Below are 22,940 nucleotides of genomic sequence, written 5' to 3'. Positions count from 1 at the left end.
TTCTTCCTAATGTTTAGGTGGAATCTTCTTTCTTGTAGCTTGGATCCATTGCTCCGTGTCCGCTTCTCTGGAGCAGCAGAAAACAACCTTTCTCCCTCCAGTCTATATGACATCCTTTTATATATATGAACATGGCTATCATATCACCCCTTAACCTTCTCTTCTCCAGGCTAAACATACCCAGCTCCCTAAGCCGTTCCTCATAAGGCATTGTTTCCAGGCCTTTGACCATTTTGGTTGCCCTCCTCTGGACACGTTCCAGCTTGTCAGTATCCTTCTTGAACTGTGGTGCCCAGAACTGGACACAGTATTCCAGGTGAGGTCTGACCAGAGCGGAATACAGTTATGGAATACTATTACTTCCCTTGATCTAGATGCCATACTCCTATTGATGACTTGAGTCATCCCACGGTTTACAAACTGCCTTAAAGGAACCCTTGGCTCAGTTTATAAGATCTCCCAGGAGATGAGTTATTTTTTTGGGGGGGGCAACCTACAACGGGTAATTGCAGATTGGTATTTTAGGGGCTCCCTCTCGGTTCTGACCAGGAGATTGTGAGACTCAGCAGACCTGGCCTGTGAACCACGTTTATGCTGCTGACTATAACTTTATCAACAATTTATATTTGTATGGTCGCCCTATAACATACGTTCCCTCAGAGGATGACAAATAAAGAGATAAAATAAAATATTAAAAATACAAAATACAGGAATTGAGGCAGTAGAATAAGAAACCAGGAAGCTGTGTTATGCCATGTTAGATCACTGATGCATCTAGCTCAGTACTGCCAACTGCCTAGCAGCAACTGTTCAATCCCTGGCATCTCCAGGTCGGGCTGAGAATGTGTTCAGTCTGAAACCTCGAACAGTTGCCACAGTTCTTAGAGTTGGAAGGGACTGCAAGGATCAACTCGTTCGACCCCCTGTAAGGCAGGAATATTTTGGAACTCACGACCCTGAGATTAAGCATCTCATGAATCGTGAATCATAAAATCGAGAAGCTTGGTTATATTTAAAAATACAAGTTGTTGAAAGGGCCTGGGGGAAAGGTCTTCACTGAAAAGATCACAAGGATGGTGCTAGGTGAGCTCCTCTGGGGAGGCTCTTCAATAACCTAGGTGCCACCACCAGAGAGGCTCCCCCTCTCTATTTCCATAGTAACCACTGACTTTATTCATTTACGCATGCATTCATTTATCACATCAATTTACTACAGTGGTACCTTGGTTTACAAACCTACGGTAATCCGTTCTGGAAGTCCGTTCTTAAACCAAAGCGTTCTTAAACCAAGGTGTGCTTTCCCATAGCAGTGGGGGGCTCAATTTACAAATGGAGCACAGTCAACAGGAAGCGAAAGATGTTCTTATTCCAAGGCAAAGTTCGGAAACCAAAACACCTACTTCCGGGTTTGCAGCGTTCTTAACCCAAGTTGTTCATAAACAAAGCTGTTCTTAAACCAAGGTGCCACTGTAATTGTTATTGTTTTAGACAGAGCAAATGGGGTCAGTTTGCCTTAGAATGTGAACTCCCTTCCCTCAGCTTGACTGTGTCCCAGACTCCCTCTGCAACGCTTCAGGGACTGCTCAGTCTTCCCTGTAGGTACAACTTTTGGAAACGACTGGGCTAAGTACGTTACCTTTGTGCTTCGGTGCCATTTTCTGCAAGGTCAGGTCTCCCTTTGCATTGCTCACATTTGAACTGGGGAGCCACACTGGTACGGGGAGGTGACGGTAGCTTCTCACCCCAGTGTTGCCGTCTCCCAGGGAGTAGCATGAGAAATCGCCATGTGGCATTGGACCCAACCATGCCAATGCAATGCCAAAATATCCCATCTTTTGCACATTGGTTGCATCGAAAGGCAGGGGGTATGAACACCCCCTAACTTAACATCTTGAAACAATTCTCAGGTGGTTCTGAAAGAAAACAATGCTATTCCACAAATACAGTGGATCACATGCATTAGCTTCATCTTCTGCTAGGCTATTTTTCTGCCAGTTGTTTTCCGTCGCTGAACATGTGCCTCGTTAAGAGGGAAAGAGTAAATAAAGAGAAAAATTAACAAGTGCTAAGTGCTTGTAAAATGTAACAAAATCCATCTGCGACAGCCCCCAGTGTGGGCATGCTTAACATGAGTTTCACGTCCTCATTTCACACAATAGCATTGGCCTAGAGAAGCCTGGTCTACACTGAGTCCAACCAGAGGCTCCTTAAGTTCAGCATTGTCTTCACTGACCGGCACCCAGTTCTCCAGGCTTCGGGCAGCGAGCATTTCCAGCCATGGTTTGATCCTGAGATCATGTGGCTATAAAACAGATGCTCTTATCGTTGAAGCCCCTGGCTGGCCACTGTGTGGGAAGCAGGAGACTAGACCAGATGGGACCTTGGCAATTGGTGTCCAGGGTTTCATCATCAGCTCTACTTGGGTGGGGTGGGGTGTGTTATGTTTCTTTTGTAAGATTGTTTATTATTATTATTTCATTTCATAACTACCCGGATATTGAGCCAGAGACCTTTTGGAGAGCCATGGCCAATCACTGTAGGCAATACTGAACTAGCTGAACCCATGGTTTTATTCAGTATAAGAAAGCTTCCTAGGGTCACCTGAAGGAATTGAATCAATTTATTTTGGTGTTGAAAGCCACCCAGATGGGCAGAGAATCATCTTCTTCTTCTTAGAATCATAGAATCATAGAGTTGGAAGAGACCACAAGGGCCATCCAGTCCAACCCCCTGCCAAGCAGGAAACACCATCAAAGCATTCTTGACATATGGCTGTCAAGCCTCTGCTTAAAGACCTCCAAAGAAGGAGACTCCACCACGCTCCTTGGTAGCAAATTCCACTGCCGAACAGCTCTTACTGTCAGGAAGTTCTTCCTAATGTTTAGGTGGAATCTTCTTTATTGTAGTTTGAATCCATTGCTCCGTGTCCGCTTCTCTGGAGCAGAAGAAAACAACCTTTCTCCCTCCTCTATATGGCATCCTTTTATATATTTGAACATGGCTATCATATCATCCCTTAACCTTCTCTTCTCCAGGCTAAACATACCCAGCTCCCTAAGCCGTTCCTCATAAGGCATCGTTTCCAGGCCTTTGACCATTTGGTTGCCCTCTTCTGGACATGTTCCAGCTTGTTAGTATCCTTCTTGAACTGTGGTGCCCAGAACTGGACACAGTACTCCAGGTGAGGTCTGACCAGAGCAGAATACAGTGGTACTATTACTTCCCTTGATCTAGATGCTATACTCCTATTGATGCAGCCCAGAATTGCTTTGGCTTTTTTTAGCTGCTGCATCACACTGTTGATTCATGTCAAGTTTGTGGTCTACCAAGACTCCTGGATCCTTTTCACATGTACTGCTCTCAAGCCAGGTATCACCCATCCTGTATTTGTGCCTTTCATTTTTTTGCCCAAGGGTAGTACTTTACATTTCTCCCTGTTAAAACTCATCTTGTTTGCTTTGGCCCAGTTGTCTAATCTGTTAAGGTCATTTTGAAGTGTGATCCTGTCCTCTGGGGTATTAGCCACCCCTCCCAATTTGGTGTCATCTGCAAACTTGCTCAGGATGCCCTCAAGCCCATCATCCAAGTCATTGATAAAGATGTTGAATAAGACTGGGCCCAAGACAGAACCCTGTGGCACCCCACTAGTCACTACTCTCCAGGATGAAGAGGAGCCATTGATGAGCACCCTTTGGATTCGGTCAGTCAGCCAGTTACAAATCCACTGAATGGTAGCATTGTCTAGCCCGCATTTTACCAGCTTTCTTCTTCTTCTTCTTCTTCTTCTTCTTCTTCTTCTTCTTCTTCTTCTTCTTCTTCTTCTTCTTCTTCTTCTTCTTCTTCTTCTTCTTCTTCTTCTCCTCCTTCTTCTTCTTCTTCTTCTTCTTCTCCTCCTCCTCCTCCTCCTCCTCCTCCTCCTCCTCCTCCTCCTCCTCCTCCTCCTCCTCCTCCTCCCTCTGGCCATTTAGATAGAGTGCAGCATGGATATATTCCCCTGGTACTTCACCATCCAGTGCTACTCACCAATAAAATTTCTGAAAAGGAAATCTGATTGTCATGTTAGTCATTCTCCATGAAATTCCCAAGAACATATCTGGGCACCTATTAGCATAGCATTTAAAAACGCATGAATCAATCTTTGCATTTGCTACTTTCTTTTTCTCCAACTGCCTCCTTATCTGAATGATGACAGGTGTTTTTTCCCCTTGTTCCAAATGTCAAAAGATTTGTATCCTTCCTTCAGAACCTCCAAAATGTGTTTCTTCCTCCAGCAGAGAGTGAAGCACCAGCTCTTTATCCCTCTCGAGCCAAAGAACTTGTCTTCAGCTTTCCAGCCCACATTTACTTTTTAATGAGAGTGTTACATAACTCGTTTTAAGAATTACGAAAGGCTCGCAGCTAGTGAACTGCGGCAGAACCTTTGGGTGCTATTCACATCTATAGGGCACAAGGAGCGGGGAGGAAAGAAAGCTGCTTTGTATGTGTGGAGGCTGGCTTAATGAACCCCCGCCCCCCAACCTCTTAGGAGCTTGCTTATTCACACATGCATGGATATCACTCTGCAGGGCCGATCTTACTGTTAGACAAGAGTAAGCGGCAGTCTCTGGCAGCAAAGTGTAAGCTACTGAGTTTATTCTTAATCGGGGAGGGTTGCTGTCAGAGAAGGAGAGGGGCACATCTGGGGGTTATTTATTTATCTATGACTCAGGTATGCCCCAAAATAACTTAGCTGACCTTGGACTCTTAAGAATATATGAGAAGCTCTGCAGGATCAGGCCAAAAGCCCCTGGGCTCTGCAGTAAGAGCTGTTCAGCAGTGGAATTTGCTACCAAGGAGTGTGGTGGAGTCTCCTTCTTTGGAGGTCTTTAAGCGGAGGCTTGACAGGCATATGTCAGGAATGCTTTGATGGTGTTTCCTGCTTGGCAGGGGGTTGGAATGGATGGCCCTTGTGGTCTCTTCCAACTCTATGATTCTATGATCCTGTTCACACAGTGGCCTATGGGAAGCCTTCAAGCAAAGCCTTGACTGCAACGGCACTCTGCCCACCTGCAGTTGCCAGCAGCTGGCATTCTGAGGGATGCTGCCTCCAGCAGTGGAAATAGAGCATTGAGATCGTGGTTAGTAGCCATTGATAGCCTTGCCCTTCATGACTCCTCTTTGCAAGCAATCAGAATTGGTGACATCCTCACCGCCTCTGGTGGGAGGCAAATTCTATAGCTGTGTGAAGAAGACCACCGGGTCCTTATTCTTAGAATTTTGAAGTGTCAGGCATAGCTCTAGTAGCTTTAGCCCAAACGTAGCAGAGTTTTCCTGCACAGCGCAGAAGCTAGTTGAGGTGGAAATGACTAGTCGGCTAGACGCAGAATAACTATTTACAGGATTTATTAAAAGAAAATAAAACCAGCAGAGTTTCTGCATACAAAGCAAAGCAAAATAAATCCTCTCTGTCTCTCTCTCTCTCTCCAACCACACGCAGCACTCCTACTCCTAATACCCAACTAGAAACAACTGTGCTAGCATTCCTAGATAACAGAGTTCAGTGCTGGTCGTTAACCAATCAGAGAGTAGTTTCCAGGTCAGGCAGACCTTGGCTTTCTGCCAAGAGTAAATTGACACTGCCTTGAGTTAATTGTGTGAAGCAAGAATCTGTAAGTTTCCCATGAGAACCAATTAACAGAAACTGAACACTTATAACACCAGCCCTGAAAGACCTACATTGGTTCCCAGTGCGTTTCAGAGCACAATTCAAGGTGTTGGTGCTGACATTTAAAGCCCTAAATGGCCCCGGGCCAGTATGCCTTTACTCCCATCATTCAGCCTGGACACTGAGTGAGGCCCAGCTCCAAGGGCCTTCTGGCAGTTCTCTCACTGAGAGAAGTGAGGTTGAAGGGAACCAGGCAGGGGGTCTTCTCGGTAGTCCTGTGGAACTCCGTCCCTTCAGTTGTCAATGAGATAACTAACTATACAACCTTTAGAAGACATCTGAAGGCAGCCCTCTATAGGGAAGTTTTTAATGGCTGGAGTTTTATCATGTTTTTGTACCTGCTGGAAGCTGCCCAGAGTGGCTGGAGCAACCAAGTCAGATGGGCAAGGTACAAATATAGTCGTAATAAATGTCACTTTTCTTTCCTGGATCTTCCAACATTCAGCTTCACTGAATGTCTATGATGTCCAGTGTTGGGACCATAGCTGCCAAGTCTCCCGTATTCTCCGGGAAACCCCCGTTTTTCTAGCTGTTCTCAGCTGAAAAAAACAGATTTTTTTTGTTTTTTTCCCGGTTTATTCTGGCGCGGCGGCCATTTTGGAACTGGGCGGAGCATGCTCAGAAGCGACTTTTGATGCAGCTCTGCCCAGTTCCAAAATGGCTGCAGTGTGACTTCTGGTGCAACGGCCATTTTGGAACTGGGCAAAGCAGCATCAAAAGTCGCTTCTGAGCATGCTCCGCCCAGTTCCAAAATGGCGGCAGCGCTACTTCCGGTCTTTTACTTCCGGTCCGGTCACTTATTTCTCCCACAGCAACTTGGTAGGTATGGTTGGGACGGAGGGAGAAAGACGTCTTTCTACCCACTTTCTCCACACTTTGCCCCTTGGTGTGTGGCAGAGAGTTGGATGCCATTTGCCAATCTGCCTTGGGCAGCCATATGCCTCGCACTGACTGGCCCTCCATATCTCCACACTAGAAAGCCGTGCTTGGGGCTAGTGCAGACAGGCATGCCATACACTCCAACTGTCCTGGTTTCACCCATAGGTGAAAATACTGTTCTGGTGTTTCCTTTTAAAAAAATAAAAATAAAAAAATAAAACCACCCATAATCAGCTCAGTGATATAGCTTTGATATACATGCAAATGCACCAGCTGGCCAAGAGGCTAAAATACTAGCCAGGTCAGTTTCTTCCTTGCATTCATTTGCCTTCCCTAGACTGCCTGGAAGGACATATCGTGAAGCTGAGGCTCCAATACTTTGGCCACCTCATGAGAAGAGAAGAATCATTGGAAAAGACCCTGATGTTGGGAAAGATTGAGGGCACTAGGAGAAGGGGACGACAGAGGACGAGATGGTTGGACGGTGCTCTCGAAGCTACGAACATGAGTTTGACCAAACTACGGGAGGCAGTGCAAGACAGGAGTGCCTGGCGTGCTATGGTCCATGGGGTCACGAAGAGTCAGACACGACTAAACGACTAAACAACAACAGACTGCCTGAGAGTGCCTTTGGGGGTGCTGAGTTCATTATGGCTTCTGAACTAGTTCATTGTTGTGCTGTTTATTTCCAGTTTCTGTCTTTAGCTGCCATTTTAGTGTTTTGTTGATGATGTTGTTCTTGTTGGCGCACTGGCTCTTTTCCGCTTGGTTTTTAATTTGTGTTCTGTAAAACAGGAGCGGAGGCCGCCTCAGGGATCCCTTTTGACCGAAAGCTGCCGTATAAATCGAAATAAATAAATGTTTATATATGTGTGTGTGATAATAAGTCACATCTGTGCCATGCATTTAAAGCACAATGGCTTCCCCCAAAGAATTCTGGGAAGTACAGTTTGTTAAGGGTGCTGGAGATTGTAGCTCTGTGAGAGGTAAAACCACATTTCCCAACATTCTTTGAGGGAACGCTCTTTAAATGTACTCAAAATGCGCTTAAACGTCTTGGTGTGAATGTGCTGATAATAGTCTGTTAGCTACTGGAAAATGTATGTAGTTTCTGATCATTTTAGAACTTGGAAATCCTGTCTTATGATTGTTTTGCTCAATAGTAATCTTTGTTTGTTTGATATATTTTCTCCTACCACCATGTCAAAGGTGGCATGCAGAGTAAACCAACCAACCAACCATGGAGTTGGAACACTCCAAGGCCACCTGGTTCAAATCCCTGCTCAGTGTAGGGAAAACACAGCTAGAGTGCCCCTGCCTGAAAACCTCCAGAAATGGAGACTCCACCATTCATCTACATCAGTGTTTTCCAACCTTGGCTCTTCAGCTGTTTTGGACTACAACTCCCATCATCCCTAACCAGCAGGATCAGTGGTCAGGGATGATGGGAATTGTAGTCCAAAAACAGCTGGAGACCCAAGGTTGGGAAACCCTGATCTACATCAATCGTTCCATTGTCAGCTGGGTGGCCATGTTTCCTGCTGTATGAGAACATTCCTTCACTATCTGATCCAAGTGTGATCAAAACATTAAACACACACATCATAAGAGAGAGCAGGACAAACCATCAACAGGTGGCACTGGGACAACAGATTATGGTGGCACTAAGTGTGATGGGGCAGTGCCGCTTGCCTGACCTCCAGTAGGTCATGCTGTTGGTACTCACTGGGAGGTAGAGGGTAAGTGGGGAGGCAGTGGGGAGGTTGGCATGGTGCAAAAGCACCGGCAGATATGCCAGGTTGCCTCACCCGTCCATTCAGTGTGTGCCAACCTTGCCGCTGCCTCACCTCTCCCTCTCTACTTCTCAGTAAGCTGAAGCAAGGCAACCGGCCAGAGGTCAGGTGAGCCACAATGCCCTGCCACAATGTTCACTAGTAACTGTCGTCCAAGGAACCTGATCTTCTCCATTGCTTGCTACTTCCGTTGCAGCAATTATTTCTAAATTTGAAGCTATACGCAGATAACCAACATATGTAAATCTTGCGCCTTCTTTCGTTCTCTTTTGTAGTGATTCGTTTCCCTTTTCTTCCCTTTTAACAATGAGCAAGTGGTCACCCTGATCATCAAACTGTTCTCACCATTAAGATGCTTCTCCTAATGTTCAACTGAAATCTACCCTCCTATAATTAGTCACTGACCTGCTATCTTATGTAAGCAGCAAGAGAGCACTGATGGCCGGTGATTGCAGATATCACATTGCAGGATGAAGAAACAAATGAGGCCTTGATGGTATGTCTGATGCTATTAAGTCCTGCAATTGTGTTGCCTGGCTAGATGTGAGACCAGAGCTGGCATCGGGGTTTGCTGTAGGGCCTGGTCTTCTTCGGCTTGTTAGGAGGTCCACTGCTGATGTTGAGAAGCCTTTTTAGATTAGCAAGCTGCCTGCAAGCAATAATGCACCAAAAACCCAATGCCTGCATCAAATAAATATCCATCTCTGAGATGGACGGCAGATCATTGGTGAGACTCACATTGGTCCATCTGGACAGAATTTTTCGTTTCCTTGGTTTTAAGAATAGCTAACTGGATAGCTCAGTTGGTTAGAGTGTGGTGCTGAGAATGCCAAGCTTGCAGGTTCGATCCCTGTAGGAGGATGCATATTCCTGCATTGTTGGACTAGATGATCCTCAGGGTCCCTTCCAATTCTACAGTTCTATGGTCACGAAGAGTCGGACACGACTGAATGACTAAACAACAACAACAACAACAACAACATGGTTTTCTATGAATACTTGATGTCAATAAATAAAAAATCCTTCCAGTAGCACCTTAGAGACCAACTAAGTTTGTCATTGGTATGAGTGTTTGTGTGCATGCACACTTCTTCAGATACGCTGAAATAGAAGTCACCAGACCCTTATATATAGTGAGAGGGTGGGGAGGGGTATTACTCAGAAGGGTGGAAAGACTGGAAAGAGAAGTTGCTGAATTGCAACTTATTACCAAACTTAAAACCATGGAGAGACCTGGTCCGAATGGAGACATTGGATTCTTATCTCATTATACACGACAAAGCTATTTTTAGCCATCTCACCCCTTGCTCTTTCCTGTAAGGCCAATTGCAGTCGTTAACAGTCATCCACAGGTTTACCGCACCTAAGAGCCGATCACCCATTCCCACCACCCTTCTGAGTAATACGCCTCCCCACCCTCTGACTATACATAAGGGTCTGGTGAGTTCTGTTTCAGTGTATCTGAAGAAGTGTGCATGCACACAAAAGCTCATACCAATGACAAACTTAGTTGGTCTCTAAGGTGCTACTGGAAGGAATTTTTATTATTATTTTGTTTCGACTACGGCAGACCAACCTGTAACTTGATGTAAATAGTTCGAGTTGCATCCCTGTCCAAGGTACTGGAACAAAACTGAATCCCTCAGTCCATGGAAATAGACCAAACGAGATTGGATAAAAGACTGTAGTCTTAAGTTTTTTGCGGTGTACTCTGTGAATGCATTTAGGCATGTGCACCTGGCATCGCACCTCTAGTATCAGGCAGTGCTTATATACTGCATTTCCATGGTTGTGTCCTAACAGTGGACCTACTACATAGACTGGTTGACGCTCAGGTTAATGGTGGGATGGAAGTTGTTGGAAGCCCTTATGGAGCTTCTCAGAGGTGTTCTTCTCATGGGTCCAGATGATAAATCATTGTATTTCAGGTAGAGGAGAAGCCTTTGGGGACAGGAGCGGAGGAGGCATCTGCCATGGGTGCTGTGGAACTCTGCAGCTACCTGTGTCTGATTGTCAACAGTGAATTATATATCATATTGGCTTCAGTTTCAGCTGGGCAAATCTTTAAATTTTCATTTGTCTCAAACTTAAGTTCAGTTCCCCAAATCAGTTTGCGATTAAAAAAAAGTCCTCATGAAAATTCATCAGATTTTTAGTGCCAGTTACTTCTAATATACTTGTTTACATGTTTTTTTCCACTATTAAGTGCATTTCTATGCACACTTTACCCTACTATGTGCAATTTCTGCACACATGGAGAACTGCATTGCAAAATTCGGAGAAGTGGAACTTTCAAAAATGAGCCGTGTTTCAGTTCAAGTATTGTTTGCTGTTTGCTACGATTGAGCACTGAAGAGTGGTTTCCCCCAGGGGAAAGCAGTGGGACAAGAGCAAAGTTGGATAAGCCCAATGTCTGGTTGAATAGCCAAGTATCTCCAGAAATTATCTTTACAGTGTGAAGTCAGCTGTTAAGGAAGCTTGCATTTTGCCTCAGAATCTTGCCTAATTGTTTTGGGAAAGGCTGAGCTATTGCTCAGCAAGCAGCAGAACACTGTGATGAAATGATCTTTCCATCTGCGCAAAAACAAAAAAGAGAGAAGGGTTAAAGCTATAGCAACCAAGTTGCCATAACTTTTCCTCCCCCTGCGAAGCAGAATGCCACAGCAAATTTTAATTCAAGTCACCTTTTCACTGTGTTAATTTTGAGCAACATTTACTTCTGCCAATCATTAATTAAGATAACAGCCAGCTCTAGAACTGGGGGGAAATAAAATAAAACCCTCTTGTATATATGCAATTTCAATCAGCATCTGAAACAGGCTCTCTAGGCCAGGGGGTTCTTAAACTGTATTACCGCACCTGTCTATAAGCAGGATAGGGAGAGTTAGGCAAGGCAGGTGAATATGCAATTGCCCTGTGGACAGCTCAAGGTTTATTGGCGTTAGCGATTGTTGAACTACACTTGACTTGATTCAGAATTGGCTTAGTATATTGCAGCTTTCTTAGTGTGCATTCAGGAAAAAGGGGTATCTGCTCCCTGAGAACCGTAGAATTATACAGTAGGAAGGGAACCAAAGGGTCAACTAGCCCAAAACCATGTAATTCAGAGAGATCCTTCCCAGTTGCACATGTCCTGATGGTGTTTTGCACACTGTCTTATTGCTCATTGGGAACTGTAGTTCCGCCTAACTTGCCCTACCCATAGAACTAGCCGCAGCAGAGAACTTGTCTGGTGATATACCTCCCCCCCCCCCAAAAAAACCCCACAACCTATGCTTATCTGGAAACGGGAGAGGCTTTTAAATATGGATGGAACACAGCAAACACGTTTGCCAAACCCAATCATAATAATTGATTGATCCGAAAAGAGAAGATAAATAACTGTTTAGTCAAGATGCTTTTCCCCCCCAGTTCATTGTAGACAATGAACTGTCAGAGGTTTAAATTAAGGAATGTCTGAGTATGCACTTCAAACCACAGGTTTTGGAAACAGGGCACTGTCGGAAGCGCGGGGGCACTGCACAGCCCCCAGATTGAGACAAACCTCTCCGGGCGTCTTCCTCTGGAATGCAACACGGGACGGTCATAACTCTTCAGTCCCGTTGTGCAGCAGCGACACATATCCAAAAATATCACACTGAAACAGCAGAGTAAAGCTGGAAGCTGAGGCTATGAGGTGTGGCATTTAAGTAATTTATTAAGCAATATATACAGGACAAAGCAATCATGGCGTCCTCTCACAGAGAGAGAGAGAGAGAGAGAGAGAGAGAGAGAGAGAGAGAGAGAGAGAGAGAGAGAGAGAGAGAAGTACAATACAACGGAAGAGATAAGACTTGCTTCCGTTTCCCACACTTGCCAAGCATGGAATGTAAACATAACAGTCACGCATCCAGCAATGGGAGAGGATGAAAATACTGATAGGCACTTGATTTTGTTATGCAGATTAGCATTGTTGTCTCAAGAGACAACCCCCCCCCCTTTCTCACCTATGCTATTATATATTGTATATTTTTCTTTGGTGTAAATCACTTGGAGACCTTTGGCTGACAGCAGCTTGTAACAGTCTGAATGTTGGGGGGGGGGCAGGTGGAGTTGCCAGGGAACACCTGGATGAACGGAACAAGAAGTGAATTGGTTCATTTTGAAAAACGACAGGCATGAACTGGAATTAGTTCATCTTTTAGATGTGTTGAGCCCGCGCATGAACTGCTTCATTTTAAAAACTAACTTTCGAAGCTCTGATAAATACGCAGAAAAGGGTCCTCTCTGTGGTTGACATTTCCAGAGACAGGAAAATTCCCCGAAAGGGCCTCTGAGGGAGATCCTACCTTGTAGGCTGGTTTGTGAGGGAGATGGTGGTCTTTCAGATGCTGCTAGAGGCCTGAGTAACATCACCATAAATGGATCTTCATGCTCCTCTGAGCAATGCCATTCTCCTTTTGCTTTCCGACTGAGCCCTGCCGTACATTTCCTCAGGTCTGCCTCTCCCTTTTTTGAAATGGCGCAAGCAGGCGTGTTCTGAGGAGCATACCACACTGTTAATTGTGTGTGTGTGTTTTTAAAGCGATAACCCATGCACTTGTAATGCTTTCACTATGACCTACTTACATACTACTTCACCCTCCTTGTAGTATGATTAAAAGCTCCTTTGAATCCACTATTCCCTCAAGGGATTTGAGGCTAGAATTTAACAAACTGCTCAGAAGGCTTAAGCCAGCAAGAGGGGCTTCCCTTACAGCTTCTCCCGGTAATTTCAGATGTAATTAAAGAGAAAATAAATATTTCAAGATGCCGTACATTTGAAACAAAACAATGCGAAGCGTCTTTCCAGCATCTGCATCACATGGGGAAGAAGCAAAGGCACCCATCGTCATCGGCTGATTTGCAACGGGATTCTCCGCCTACATGTTTGTGGAGGGAGGGAGGGTTTTCCCTTCAGCCGTGTTCACGTGCTCATTCCTACCCTAGTTGAGAAGGTCTTTGTTGGGCTCAGAAATGGCCTCTGGAAAACAAGGCCAGGCAGCTAGGCTTCTGACCTATTTCCTTGGGAGGAAAATGGACCAAAACGCCTCAGAATCATCTTTCCCTTCCCCCGCCCCATTTCCTGGAGAGAGGGAGAGGGAGAGAAAGAGAAAAAAGGAAAATATGGAACTGAATGGAAAGATTGTAGAGGGTTAAAACGACACAATGAATGCTTCTTATTTAAACGAATGTCTTCATTCCTTCGTCTCCATTCCACTCTTGTCTCCTTCAGCTGCTGAGTGCTAAAAGCTGCCCTTTCCGCAGTCACAAGTTTTTTTTTTTTGAGGGGGAAAAAATTGAATGTTAATCCTCCTCTACTCTAGGCTGGATTAACCACCGTGGAGGCCTCTGATCACAAATCAGGTGGCGGCGTCCATCTGGAGAAAGTTGTAATGACTTTTCCCTCCCCCTCCTGCTTCATTCCCTTCCCCTCTCGCTCCTGCAAAATTTGTTCCAAGATACTTCGGTGGGTGTGCTGAGATAAAGAAACCAAATGTCAAGAGATTAGTGTTAAAGGGGTTTTCTGGAATCTTCCATGACCACCCTTATGTACCCTCTAACTGTGCCTATTTATATGACCACCCTTATGTACCCTCTAACTGTGCCTCCCCCCCCCAGAACAAATATTTTTGCATGTGGTAAAAACAACAACACCAGGATCAGGCAGCATGCATATTTGTGGTTTTCCTGCACAATAAACCATGGTAAGCTTGGGAGTGCTCCTGGGCACCTATTTATTACTAAAGGCTCAAGTGTATTACGTGGCTTGGATTGACTTCTGCTAGCATTGTCTGGTTCACCCCAGCTACGTCTGTTCCTGGACAGGGGCAGGCAGGCTTTGTAGTTTGTGCCATGGTGACTTCAAGGCTGTCTTGCGCATCCTGTTGAATGTGGGGCTGCTAGACAAGATGCACCTTCATTTTGATCCAGCAAGAATGCATTTGAGTTGCTCGCCAACCACGGTGTATTGTGCACAAGACAAGCAGAACGTGGGTTCAGTTACTTCTCCTCGGGCACATGTGGAAGAAACAAACCAAGAAGTGTCAGTGAAGCTGGGATCACGGCTTGCTAAACCTTGGGATAACAGGACGCAGGTGGCGCTGTGGGCTAAACCACAGAGCTTAGGGCTTGCTGATCAGAAGGTCGGCGGTTCGAATCCCTGCGACGGGGTGAGCTCCCATTCCTCGGTCCCAGCTCCTGCCAACCTAGCAGTTGGAAAGCATGTCAAAGTGCAAGTAGATAAATAGGTACCGCTACAGCGGGAAGGTAAACGGCGTTTCCGTGTGCTGCTCTGGTTCGCCAGAAGCGGCTTTGTCATGCTGGCCACATGACCTGGAAGCTGTACGCCGGCTCCCTCGGCCAATAATGCGAGATGAGCACCGCAACCCCAGAGTCAGTCACAACTGGACCTAATGGTCAGGGGTCCCTTTAGCTTTTAAAACCTTGGGATGGGGAAGGAGATTTAAAGGTGAACCTACCTAATCGGCACTTCTCCAAAGCATACAAGAACCAAAACATAGCAATCCCCAAATTTTGCAATGTAGTTCTCCATCCCAATGAATGTGTACAACAGTGTGGAATAAGGTATGCATACAAATGCATATATGAATGAAAATAACATACAAAAATGCATTCTACTAGGGGGAAATAGCTTTGCTGAGATGTTTAAATCGGGCAAAATTGCATTCAAAAGTGTTCTGTATTGAATTCCCCCCTTTGTCTCTAAGCAGCAGACTTGTCTGTCGTAAAGAAAGCAGCTTCTGAAACTCAGCTTGGTTCCAAAAGCGGTTTGCCACATAATTTGAGAATCAGAAGACTCTTTGGTGTTTGGGTCTAGTTCCCCAGTTCTCTGGATTACAATATATAGTTAACAGCACATTTTCTCACTAACCATACCAGCTGTTGCTGTATATCTAATATGTGCCACTTGGTTTGCTGTAATATCTGTGTACTGAGGGTGTGGGGTGGATTGGCAACAGGGTGCAGATGGAGAGTCAAAGAGGGTGGCAAGGTGCAAAAGGAGGCAGGACGGCACCTTCCATTGTTGTGAAGAAGATGGCAGTTCAGCAGAGGTTCTCCCGGTGTTCAGACAGGAATCTGGAGTTGGAAGGGATTGAGCTGGGGATCTTGTGTGTACAAAACATGCCCTCTACTGCTCTACAGACATAGGAATCAAGCCAATGGCCCATTTACCTCAGGGGTCAGCAAACCTTTTTCAGCAGGGGGCTGCTCCACTGTCCCTCAGACCTTGTGGGCGGCCGGACTATATTTGGGGTGTGTGTGTGTATGTGAACAAATTCCTATGCCCCACAAATAACCCAGAGATGAATTTTAAATAAAAGCACACATTCTACTCATGCAAAAACACGCTCATTCTAGGACCAGATTTAGAAGGCGATTGGGCCGGATCCGGCCCCCGGGCCTTAGTTTGCCTCCCCATGATCTAGCTCAGGCATGCCCAACCTCCGGCCCTCCACATGTTTTGGCCTACAACTCCCATGATCCATAGCTAACAGGACCAGTGGTCAGGGATGATGGGAATTGTAGTCCAAAACCTCTGGAGAGCCGGAGGTTGGGCATGCCTGATCTAGCTGCTATAGACATGGGCAGTGGCTTTCCATGGTTTCAGCTCAGCAGCATTTTGCTATTTTTTAATGAGGTTACTGCTGTTTTATGCAATTTCTGCTGATTGAGCTTCGTGATTGCATGTGCTGTGTGTGCAATACATTGTTTATTTGATTTCTAAGCCGCTTTTGCAGGCTTTTTGCAGTAAGCAAAAGGGAAGGGAATTCTAAGCAAAGATAAATCCAGTAACGAGGTTCTCGAGGGAACAGCTCATTCTGAAATCTCCTCTCCCATTCCGACTAAAAGGAACTGCTACTCTATTCACATAAAATGAAACAAAAGTATACCTAATCACACCTGACAAATGTTGGAGGGCATGCAGTGGGTTTAATGCAGCTGTACTGCGGCATCTCCTCTGGGCATGGCTGTTTCCTTTGGAAGGATAGTAGCTGCCTTGTTCTGGTACAAAACTGAGCGACCCTTTGTAGCATATGCTGGATTTTTCTTCACTGGGTTTAAACTTCATATTATGCACAGAGTGCATATACTGAGTTAATTTAATACTATTTGGGAACTAGATATACCATGGCGTGCTGAAAATATGCAGATCGATAGCTTGATTGTTCGTTTTTCTTCCATGACAAAACGTCTGTTTGCCAGGAGAAAGAGAACTGTACGTTTTGGGTGAGCACCCCAAGAATGTTTCATTTGAAAGAGGCACTGTGGATCAATTAGGATTCTTCATTCTTATTGCTGTAAGAAGAGAAAGTTATTCCAACAGCAGAGCCCTATGTAAGTTTACCTGGAAGAGTGGAATTGTAAAGTTGGAAGATACCCTGAGGGTCATCTAGTCCAAGCCACTGAAATGCAGGAATCTCACCTAAAGCATCCTTGGCAGATGGCCTTCCAATCTCTGCTTAAATGCCTCCGAGGAAGGAGAGTCTACCACCTCTTGTTGGAATCCGTCCCCCTGTCAAACATTTCTTGCTTCCAAAAAGTTCTTCCTGATGTTTTGTCAGAATCTCCTTTCATGTCACTTGAAGTCATTGGTTCGGGTCCTACCCTCCAGAGCAAACTAAAACAAGCTTGCCCCACCTTCCATGTGACAGCCCCTTAGATGTTTTATGATGGCTATCATATCTCCTTTTAGTCTCTTATCTAGGCTAAACATACCCAACTCCCTCCCATTCCTCATAAGTCTTCGTTTCCAGGCCCTTGATCATCTCGATCGCCCTCCTCTGCACGTTTCAGCTTATCAATTTCCTTCTTAAAAATGTGGTGCCCAGAACTGGAGACAGTACTCTAGCTGTGGTCTGACCAAGGCAAAATAGAGTGGTGCTTAATTAGCCACTGGATTCAGTGAGGTTTACTCCCTTGTAAGTCTGCATAGGCCTAGGATAGCAGTCCTAACCACACTTAACTTTTGATGGCAGTGAGACCCATTGAACCAGGTGGTGCTTGCTCCCAAGAAAATATGCATAAGATTGTGTTGAAAGAATATTGGTCATAAAGATGTAAAAGGCTTGCAGACTTATAAATCATGGGTGCAGAATCTTTTGATGTTGTTGGACTACAACTCCCATCAACCCACTGATCATTGGTCATGCTGGCTGGAGCTGATGGGAGTGGGACTTCAACAACTGTTAGATCAGGCATAGGCAAACTCGGCCCTCCAGATGTTTTAGGACTACAACTCTCATCATCTCTGACCACTGGTCCTGTTAGCTAGAGATGATGGGAGTTGTGGTCCCAAAACATCTGGAGGGCCGAGTTTGCCCATGCCTGTGTTAGATAGTCAAAGGTTCTTCTCTAAAATAATGTGAGACATGAAATGAATAAACTGGGGCAATGCACAATTGGCTGTTCCTCCGTATAAATATCTGTAGCATATATAAAATTAACCTAGTGTTAGGGGAGAAGAGCTTAGACTTCTTCATAGTTTTGTATGTAAAGGATTTCCCCACAAAACACAACATGCTGATTAAGTAGCAGGGGGAGGATGCACAGACCTCATATTTAGGTAGAGCTAAGGATGGAGAAGAAATTAGATTGTGTTTGCATTTAAATGCATGCTTACCTACTTAGACCTTTCTAAAACAATGTTCAAACTGAAGCACAGGCATCCTTCAAATTCCACATTTCTCTGAATTTTGCAGTTCGGTTTTCCAGGCAATTAATGTGTACATTGTTCATAAAAATGCATATTTTGCTCATGTGCTGTTGAATTTTCATGAGGACTGAAAATCAGAAACTGATGCGGAGACGTGGCGAACTGAACTTTAAGATAGGAAAAATGAGAAATGGAGAGAAACCCAAATTGACAGGCTCGCCGATTCCCACTGGTCAAAACCCACATATGAATGGGCATAGAAATCTGTTGTGTATTGCGTGTCTATCTGATGGATCTTTTTGAGCACGTGACCGCCACAGCAATTTCAGGCTGGGGTAGAGAAGGTCCTTTCCCCAGGAAATGATGCATAAATACGACTGTCGGAAAAATCAGAAATATGACCGTAGGACACTTCAGATTTGGGAACTAGAACATGATGAGCGATGTTTGGGTACTGGTTGTTACCAATGATAGTTTCCATCTCTTGCACTAGAGATTTGGATTCCACTTGACTACCATGGGAAGATTGTGAGTTATGAGAGAGATCTGTAGCAGTTATCTCTCAACAGTGAAATGAAGTGGGTAACACGTCCTGTGTGCATCAGCTTGTAGGAATGTTTTTCACAGCCAACTAGGATGAATTAGCCTGTCTCGGTTGCCGTATCAGCAATGGCTAACCCTTGGAACGTTGCATGCTTGCTTAGGCAGCCGAGTCAAAACATTGGTCTATTAGCTCAGCATTGCCTACACTGACTTGTCAGCTCTATGTGGGGATTCCCAGGATTGAACCTGGGACCTTCTATGTGCAAGGCAGATTCTCTAACACTGCTACCCAGGGGCAGAGGAAGGGGTGTGGTGGGTGTGGTCCGCCCCAGGAGACACTGCTGAGGGGGGGGTGACAAAATACCGGGCGGCACTTACCATGGGGCCTGCAGCACACCCAAGCCACGTGTCTCTCCTGGGAGAGATGCAGTGGTTTGAGCACGCATAGGCTCCACACTGCCCAAACGGCCCGCCCACTACCACTGTAGGGCAGCTGAGTGGGAGGAGGCAGGCGGGCTCCAGAGCCCCCGTGGTGCGTCCCGCCCCTGTGGATGACTCGTCCCGCTCCTGGGTGCGCCGCCTCAGGCGCCCGAGTAGCCTCTGCCGCTGCTACTGCTACCCTTGGCAGTTCCTTCCCTTACCCCTCCCCACATTGCTGTTTTTCACACAGACAAAATTCATATTGTAAGCTCCTTGGAGAAACCTGTCTTTCGTTTCTACAATATTCTGTGGAGCCACAGGTTCTTTGGTGCAAATTGGGACTACTGCAATGCGCTCTATGTGGGGCTACCTTTGAAGGTGACCCAGAAACTACAACTAATCCAGAATGCGGCGGCTAGACTGGTGACTGGGAGCAGCCGCCGAGACCACATAACACCGGTCTTGAAAGACCTACATTGGCTCCCAGTACGTTTCCGAGCACAGTTCAAAGTGTTGGTGCTGACCTTTAAAGCCCTAAACCAGGGGCCCCAAACTAAGGCCCAGGGGCCAGATGCGGCCCAATCACCTTCTAAATCTGGCACACGGACGGTCCAGGAATCAGCATGTTTTTACATGAGTAGAATGTTTCCTTTTATTTAAAATGCATCTCTGGGTTATTTGTGGGGCATAGGAATTCATTCATTTTTTTTAAAAAAAAATACAGTCCGGCCCCCCACAAGGTCTGAGAGACAGTGGACTGGCCCCCTGCTGAAAAAGTTTGCTGACCCCTGCCCTAAATGGCCTTGGCCCAGTATACCTGAAGGAGCGTCTCCACCTCCATTGCTCTGCCCGGACACTGAGGTCCAGTGCCGAGGGCCTTCTGGCGGTTCCCTCATTGCGAGAAGTGAGGTTACAGGGAACCAGACATAGGGCCTTCTCGGTAGTGGCACCCACCTTGTGGAATGCCCTCCCACCAGATGTCAAAAAGAAAAATAACTACCAGACTTTTAGAGGACATCTGAAGGCAGCCCTGTTTAGGGAAGCTTTTAATCTTTAAGAAATTAGTGTATTCTAATATTTCTGTTGGAAGCCGCCCAGAGTGGCTGGGGAAACCCAGCCAGATGGGCGGGGTATAAATAAATTATTATTATTATTATTATTATTATTATTATTATTATTATTATTTGTGGATAAATGAAACATAGCTTAACTTTTGATAGGCTTAGTCAATACATGCTCAAACTAAGAAAACTCTGAATATAAGAAATTGAATATGTAAATGTATTAAAGCCGCATGAGAGAACCTTTTGAAAAAGAACTTGAGCATTATGGCCTAAGCCAAGATAAGTGGTTTCATACGAATTTGAATGCATTAAACATAACTGAAAGCAGAAGGAGAAACTACTGAAGAAGCCCGTCATGTGGGCGAAACAGGCGAAAAACGCCGGCAGCCTGTCTATCATTGACACCTCGTTCGACCTGCTGCCACTTTGCTGACCGCTATATAGCCTCAAAGACCATAAAGACTGGTTTGCCTTTCGGTATTGATTTGTATATGCTATCTGCTTGACGTTTGGTTTTGGCTTCTGTGTCAGCACTTGTATATGGTTCTCTTATTGTTTTCTTTTTGTACTAATAATACTTGATTGAAACTTGAAAAATAATACTTGATTGAAACTTGATTGAATCTTGTGCCCTTGCGTGCTGCTTGTACTGTATTTAACTTTTGAGAGGAGCAGCATGGATCTTATCACTGCTTAGTTCCCACTGCACTACACATATTTAGAAGAGGGCGAAAGAGAGGAATAGGAACAAATCAAGAATTCTGGAGTTGGAAAGGATCTTGGGAGGTGACCTGGATCTCGGCTTCCCAAACTGGGATCCGTAGACCACTGGTGGTCTGAGATCTTCCTTCAGGTGCTCTGTGGCATGCCTGTATTAAATATTCATATTGATTGTAACTGTATTTTTTATTGCTTCTGTCATTTAAAATGCAAGTTGTAATGCAATAAAACGGAACGTGAGAAATTAGAGAAGCAATAAACATGCAATTGAATATCATGCAGCAATGTTCACAGCACAACTACTATAGCAGGCTGGAAAATCATTATGTGGTCTGCCAATACCATCAGTAATGTTCAAGTGGTCTATGTGGGGGGGTGGAATTGGGGGACCTCAGATCCAGTTCATTCCCTCAATCAGCACTGTTGCAACTAGAGCATCCTTGGCAGATGGCTGTCTAGCCTGTAGTGAAGGATTGGCCACCCACCTCCGGAGGCAGTCTCTGTTCCTCTCTCTGCCCAAACCTCTCTCTCTCTGTGAGGAAGTTTCTCCCCGTGTTTAGCTGAAATCTGCTTCTTTGCCATTTCTAACCATTGCTTCTAGTCCAGCCTTCTGGAGCAACAGAGAACAAACCTCTTCCAACACCTGTGTTGCTCCATCTTCAGCAATTGCTAAAGCTGATATTTTGAAGACTATATAGTTGCACTAAGAGGCCAACATATATTTTATTAGTTATAAGTTGACCTACAGGGCACATACCTACATATGCGTTACGAGTGTCACACAACGTTCATTTGGCATTTGTGAGGAACTTATCTCTTGGTGTGGCAGCTCCTACACTGTGGAACTCCCTGCCCATTGACTTTAGGCAGACATCTGCACTGCGTTCTTTTCAACACCCACCAAAAACCTATCTCATTGGGCACCCTGCCCAGACATGTAAAGCGGATGTGTGTTTTTAATATGTTCTTTTCTCTTACTATATATAACTCTAGATGTCAATCTTACTCATTCTGCTTTTTCATTGATTTTATTAATAATTTTTATTATACCGCTTAGAGCAGGGGTCGGCAAGGTTTATCTCTCCTGGGCCGCTTCACTCCAGCAGAGATCCCTCCGTGGGCCGGATTGCGTGTGTGCATAAGCACCCGCGATTTCCTGTGTCTGCATCTGCGCAGACACGATTTTCAGCACCTGTGCATGTGCAGATGCGATTTCTGGTGCTGTGGAAGCGAGTCACCGCACAGCGCTGGTTTAGCGCAGCGTGCGGGGACTTGCCAAGCGGGCAGCTCGGTTCAGGGGCAGCTCATGGACCAGTTAAACAACCCCCGTGGGCCAACTGTGGCCCATGGGCCTTAGGTTGCCTACCCCTGGCTTAGAGGTTTCATTTACAGTTAAATGGCGTACAAGTTTTGAAAAATAAAATAAATGTGTGTGTGTTTGCACGTGGGTATATAAATATATTGTAATATATTTTATGGGCTCCGCTAAAACGACTGACCTAGTTTTGTATCTGCTTTCATTCATGCAGAAAGTTGCTTCTTTCAGCAACTAATACTCTTGCAGACACTTGTATTTTTCGGAGCTGCTCGGTCCCTTTTGTTCCCCTCACTTCTGCCGTGTTCTTTCGGCTCCGCCTCCTCCTTTGCTCTCACTGCCCTCGGCCACGTTTGCCCTCACTGCTATTCAATTTGATTGGGTGCGGCGATCCTCGTGACTTTTTATTTAGGCACCCGCAATGATATCACACCTGATGCTGAGCTGTCACATCAAACTAAACGGGTGCCAAATGGCATAGAAATAACCAGAACGTTTGGCAAGTCATTGCGCCCCCCCCCCCGATAATTTTATGCAGCCATGTTTAAGATGCCAACATAGAAACTGGAGAATATTCTGTGCAAAATCTAATAGCATGATGTATAGATCTGTCTGCTGGGGCACAGTAATGCACTGATGCCGATATTGTGTTTTGGATTTAGCTTGGATTCCTTCATTTCAGGAGAGCACTGTTTTATTTTTTTTAAAATGTTAAAGATCTGTGCTGCAATATGTTGAACTAATAAAAAGGAAGGAAATAGTGGGTGAGATGCAGCATCTCACCAAGAGCCCCTTCCTTTTCTCA

General features: G+C 45.3%; 1 protein-coding gene across 8 annotated transcripts in view; it reads left to right on the top strand.

Moving 5' to 3' along the window:
- Positions 1-22,940, top strand: part of CELF2 (CUGBP Elav-like family member 2) — a 494,364-nt gene that overhangs the window by 162,957 nt on the left and 308,467 nt on the right. The gene's annotated exons all lie outside the window — the stretch shown is intronic.

This window comes from Zootoca vivipara, chromosome 10 (assembly GCF_963506605.1).
Source record: "Zootoca vivipara chromosome 10, rZooViv1.1, whole genome shotgun sequence".
Lineage (NCBI taxonomy): Eukaryota > Metazoa > Chordata > Lepidosauria > Squamata > Lacertidae > Zootoca > Zootoca vivipara.
The sequence above is the reverse complement of the archived record's forward strand: the minus strand, read 5'-3'. Positions and strand labels throughout refer to the sequence as shown.